The sequence below is a fragment of the Peromyscus maniculatus genome, chromosome 21, assembly GCF_049852395.1.
Source record: "Peromyscus maniculatus bairdii isolate BWxNUB_F1_BW_parent chromosome 21, HU_Pman_BW_mat_3.1, whole genome shotgun sequence".
Classification (NCBI taxonomy): Eukaryota; Metazoa; Chordata; class Mammalia; order Rodentia; family Cricetidae; genus Peromyscus; species Peromyscus maniculatus.
This window is the reverse complement of record NC_134872.1, coordinates 35,574,095-35,580,519: the sequence shown is the minus strand read 5'-3', so window position 1 is coordinate 35,580,519 and position 6,425 is coordinate 35,574,095.

Sequence of the window (6,425 nt, the reverse complement as noted above, 5' to 3'; positions counted from 1 at the left end):
AGTGCCTGAGAGAATTATAAAAGGAAGAGTTGCCTTAGGCTCACAGTTTGCAATTTTTAGTGATAATGGACAGAGATATGGGTTCAGAGAGCACTTGCTAAAGTGTCCAGGTTCTTGTGTCCCAGGACAAAGGATTGCATAGGAATGCACAATTACAAATAGAAACAGAAAATTTATTAAGGAAGGAAAGAGAAGGGGCCTCGTGATGTGGAGAAAAGCCTATGCTCAAAAGCACCAGGCCATGAGGCTTGTGGATTCATGACAGTTGACACAGTGTGTACCTGGCCCACATTTTTATCGTGTGGGCTTTACTCATTCAAGCACCATTTGTTACACATAGCCTGGGTGGGGAGAGTTTCCAATCTTTTTTTTTTTTTTTTGTCACCTGGCTTCTTTCATATCTTGGCTCTTTCATGTTCCTATTCTTCTGACACACTAGTCCAAGCTCACTCGACCCTGTTGCTGATAGCTTGTGCAAGGCAACATATCATCGGAGCAGACTGTGATAGAGCAAAACTATTACTTCATGGATCTGAAGCAAGAGTAAGCAAGGAAAGTGCTAATGTTCCACAGTATTACTAAGAGCCTTCGAGGGACATGCATGGTGCAAAGTGCGGCACTGGCAGGCTAGTGTGAAAAAAGAATGCTATGGGGTGGTGAGAATTACTAGACATCATCATTGAATTGATATTCATACTTAGGGTCTCAGAATACTGTTATGTTCCATCAGTCAAGGCAGAATTATTTTGGGAGCCCCCTAGTCCATTTCCCCAGATTCAGAAATCTTGAAGTTGAAATTGTGGCTTAATTTTATTCTGTAACAATTATACAAAGTGTTCTAGTCTGCTTTCTCTTGCTGTGATAAACAAACATGACCAAAAGCATGGGGAGGAAAGAAAATTTCAGCTTACAGTTACAGTACATCATCTAGGGCAGCAGTCCTCAATCTGTAGGTTATGACCTCTTTGGGGCTCACATATGAGATATTCTGCATATCAGATATTTACATTACAATTCATAGCAGTAGCAAAATTATAGCTATAAAGTAGCAACAAAATAATTTGGGGGTGGGGGGATCACCACAACATGAGGAAATGTGTTAAAGGATCACAGCATTAGGAAGGTTGAGAACCACTGCACTGGAGAAAGCCTGTGCAGTTATGCAAGCCACTCTATTATTTGGGCTGCATAATTCAGTAATGCATGATGCTCTTTGTAGATGTAATTCTGAATGGTTTTATTAAATAAGAAACACAGAGCCAAATTCAAAGTTAAAAGCCCATGAGATCAGAGAGCAGTAGCCAAAAGCTAAGACCACCTTCTTACCACCCACTACCGCTGCCATCCTTCTCCTGAGAAAGAGACCTACTTTCTGTGTAACTGTCTTTTTATTGACTTTTTGTTCTGTCTTCTCATTGGTTGTAAACCCAACCACATGACCTCCTCATCACTACCTGTCTATACAGACCTCTAGGTCTCTATGGTTGGTATTGAGATTAAAGGCGTGTGTCTCCATGCTGGTGGTGTCCTTGAACACACAAAGATCTGCATGTCATGTGATCAGGATTAAGGGCATGTGCTACCGCTGCCAGACTTTTGCTAAATGGCTTGCTATTAGCTCTGATCCTCAGGCACTTTTATTTATTAACATACAAATAAAATCACATTTCAGCACAAATAAAATATCACCATATTTCCCCTTTCTATTCTGATAAAAAAAAGGAAAAAAGTGATAACTAATATAAGAAAAACTATACACAAAAAGTACAATACCTATATATAATATATACAAGCAATAAATACCTAAACAATGTTTAGTCCGTTTGCATTTGAAAATTCAGAGAAAATAATTCCATTATCTATCCTGTTTTGGTAAGTCCAAAAGGTACCTGATTCACTTTCTCTCCTAACTTATATTACTAACAGAACTATCTGTAATTGCTCTTCACAGTGTTGCCTAGATCTTTTGTTAAAACTCTAGTATGAGATGCCCAGAACAGTTCTCTGAGGTGTCCTGGCAAAGACACACTTTCTTTAGCAGATACATATTCTTTTGGATTGCTTAGTGGCAAGTATACAATCAACAGTGAGATGTCCTCTTCATGAATTGCATGTTTTCTGTGTCTCTGTACTTGTTTCTCCTAGATGCTATAATAAACTGCCACAGACTTAGTGGTTGCAAACAACTAACAATTTGTTCTTTTGTGGCATTGGGAGCAAGAAAGCTACAATCTGTATCACTGATTTGAAACCAAGGGGTCAGAAGGTTGTTCTCCCTTGGGGGATTCTCAGGGAAAAGCTGTTTCTCCATTTCTCTTGTTGTTTTTTTTTCTTTTTTCTTTTTCTTTTCCAGCTTCTGGCAGTTCATTCCATTTCTTGGCTTAAATCTGCATGAAGTGCCCTATGGTCATATTTTATTTGTGCTGAAATGTGATTTTATTTGTATGTTAATAAATAAAGTTGCCTGGGGGGTCAGAGCTAATAGCAAGCCATAGCAGAAGTCTGGCAGTGGTAGTACACGCCCTTAATCGGATCACATGACAGGCAGAGTCTGTGTGTTCAAGGACACCACCAGCATGGAGACACACGCCTTTAATCTCAATACCAACCATAGAGACCTGGAGGTTTGTAAAGACAGGCAGTGATGAGGAGGTCATGTGGTTGGGTTTACAACCAATGAAAAGGCAGAACAGAAAGTCATTAAAAAGACAGACACACAGGAAATAGGTCTCTTTCTCAGGGGAAGGACAGCAGCGGCGGCGAGGGGTAAGAAGGCAGTCTTGGTCTCAGCTCTTAGCTACTGCTCTCTGACCTCTGGGGCTTTTAACTCTGCATTTGGCTCTGTGTTTCTTATTTAATAAAACCGTTCAGAATTACATCTACAGTGCCCTGTTCTTTCATTGTCTAATCTTTCATGTATGTGTCCTGTCTTCCACTTTCCTCTTCTTTTAAGGTTATATTTGATTACATTTAGGGCACACTGGATGATCCAGGTTAATCTCCTGTCCTAGTTAGGGACAGCTGTCAACTTGACACAGCCCAGAGTCATTTGAGGGAGTCTCATTAAAGGATTGCCCAGATCAGATTGGCAATCTATGGGGGATGGTCTTGATTCTTTGTTGATACTAGAGAACCAATTTCACTATATGTGGTAGAATATTATTTGAAGCTGTGTTACTTTTGTTTATGTTGCATTTGTTTTACTCTGTGAAGCTATGTTACTGGGCTTGTCTAAAACACCTGATGGTCTAATAAAGCACTGGACAGCCAATAGCGAAGCAGGAAAGAGAAATAGGCAGGGCTGGCAGGCAGAGAGGATAAATAGAAGGAGAAATCTGGGAGGAGGGAGAAGGAAGAAGGAGCCAGAGAAGGAGGAGGGCTTCAGGGGCTAGCCACCCAGCTACACAGCAAGTCACAGAGTAAGAGTAAGACTTATGGAAGTAAGAGAACAGGAAAAGCCCAGAGGGAAAAGACAGAAGGAGTAATTTAAGATAAGAAAACCTGGCTAGAAACTAAGCCAAGCTAAGACTGGGCATTCATATTAAGAATAAGCCTCCATGTCTGAATTATTTGGGAGCTGGGTGGTGGCCCTCCCCAAAAGGAGTCAACAACAACAACTATGGATGGTGCCATCCCTGGGTAGGTTATCTGGTCCTGGACCATATAAGAAAGCAAGGCAGGAAGCAAGCCAGCAAACAGCATTCCCGTATGGTTCCTGCCTCTAGGTTCCTACATCAAGTTCTTACCTTGACCTCCCTAAATGATAGGTTGTGACCTGAAAGTGTAAGATGAAATAAACGCTTTCCTCCTCAAGTTGCTTTTGGTTCCCTCACTGTCACCCAGAAGAGATTGTCCTTTCTGTGTATAGGAATTGTTTATGAATGTCTCTGTTATAATGGCAGAGGGAGGAAACCTTCTAAAAGAATGGAGTATATCTTATGTCTGGGGCACATAGAATGCACTTTAGGTGAGAGATCATTTATGGTCTGTTCTACTTCATAGCCACAATCCATGAGTTTGGACAGGAAAGGGTGAAAAGCAGTGACTCCTTCCAGCTTTATAGCTAGCAATTCATTGACAGATGAGTCAACCTAACAACAGTGAGTGCTGCTGGTTTGGATCTTAGATCCTGGGCTGTCAGAGCAAAGGTTGTATTGAATTAGAGGATAAGACCACAATCTGGACATGTGGCTAAGATTACTCTATTAGCTGGAGTAATAGATAATAATCACAAAGAAGAAACTGAATTCACATTGTACAACTGGAGAAAAGGATAACATATGGAAAATGGGCCTGCGGGGGTGGGTGGGGGGTGGGGGGGTAGGAAAGGGAAAGCATTTGCCTTGAAAACACAAGGAATTCAGTTAATTCCCACAAACAAATAAATGCACACACACACACACACACACACACACCCCAAAAAATGGCTTGTTGAGTTTGTCAACCCAGTGTTGGTGAAACAGAGACACAGAGACAGATGGCTCCCTGGGGTTCCCTGAGACTCCTTGACCAGCCAGCCTACCCTCCTTAGTGAGTTCCAAGCCAGTGAGACTCTGTGTCATAGAAAAGGATGGTCACTGAGGAGTAGCATCCTAGGTTATCGTCTGGTCTTCACATGTGTATGTGCACATGTGTGACACACACACCCATGAACATGCACACAAACATACAAACCTAATGAAAGTCATACAAGTAGTTAGGAATCGTGCCTTCCGTGAACAAAGGCCTGTATCACTCAATGAACTGAATCATGCCAGCCATATGGTACTTCAACTGAGGTCAAGTGAAGTACAAACCATGAAAAGGAGCTATAGATAGCGACTATGCCCTTATGTTTAGTTACAGAAGTGATGGCTGTTAATACTTCTGTTTTGTTTATTATATACACATACTTATTTACAGATAATGACGACCTTTTCCTGTCTTCTTCAAAATACAATTTTATAGACAAGTATTTGGAGTTTGACTAGTTTGGTGATGAGGTGGCAGACAATTCAGACTGAGCATATCTGAGGACCAATTAACATAGACACTAGCGAGCACTGAGATCGACCTTCTTCGTTAATGCAAACTCAGAATTGTTGTATAGAACTAAGAGGTGCACACAGGTGTGTCAGGGCACACCCATAATCTCTGTATTTGGGATGAAGAGCCAAGAGGATCAAGAGTTCAGATGATAAAAGGCATGGAAGGAGGGGGGAGTAGTTGGAATGATGAACAGGGTCAATAGGAGTTGTGGTGGGGGGAGGGAAGAGACAGTAACATGGAGTAAATATGACCAAACTACACATACACATAGAAGAAAATGCCAGATTGAAATCAACTATTATGTATTATTAGCATATGCTAAGAAATATGCTTAAAGAGAATTTAAGTTTATACTCAGTTACATAGTATGAGGGCAGCCTAGGCTACATGAGACCCTGTATTAAGAAAGCAAAACAAGAAGAACAAAGAGTTAACTAGAGAATGAATGCATTTGGCGGCTTTGTAGACAAAAGATGGGCAGTGATCATTGTCCTCAGCTCCAGTGAGATCCCTCCTTGCCCTGCTGTGGTACTGCCCCTTGTACCCATCCCTTTGACCTTTATGGAAGGGTGTGGTGTTAAGCTTGGCCAACAGGTGGTGCTGTGGGCAACTGCCTGAGCCAGAGTACACATCTCTCTTGCTTCACCTGAGTGTGTGTGGCTGCCAGGAGAGAGCAGGGCCTGTGGTGATCCTTCATCTCCAGTGGCTTTCAGGAGCACCATGCGGGCAACACATTCTATTGACATGCCGGCTATTCTCCCAGGCAGCTTCCGTCCTCCAAATACACAGCAAGTGGTTCCAAGCTATTTCCAGAGGCATCCCAGCTGGTGGCTTCCCAGGAAGTTTTGTCACTGCTCCAGATGAATGAAATAAGCAAGAGAGAGACAATGAATGAATGAATGAATGAATGAATGCATGAATGAATGAATGAATGAATGAATGACAAATAATGTTTAAGTTCAAAAAGAAGAAATAGAAATACAATATAGTCATCTATGTAGCAAGTTCAAGGAAATCTACAAAAACATCACACTAGAACTAAAGTAAATGAGGTAATGTTGCAGAACGACTATGATGCAGCTTTCTTTAGTCATGTGTGCAATTAGAAAGTGGAGCTCAAAGACAAAAATCACACTGAAAATTGAGTGAGGATTAAAGTGACAAAAACATACAGACAAGCAACCCTCCTTGGCTTTAGAGAAGCCTACACTTCGTGGGAGTACATCAAAGACAGCCTCCTTGAGATCCAGCTGAAAGGCATTTTCTCATTTACTGATCAATGAGGGAGGGGCAACTTGTGGTGTGGGTAGTGCCATCCCTGGGCTGCTGGTCCTGGGCTCTATAAGAAAGCAGGCTGAGCAAGCCATTGAAAGCAAGCCAGTAAGCAGCTCTCCTCC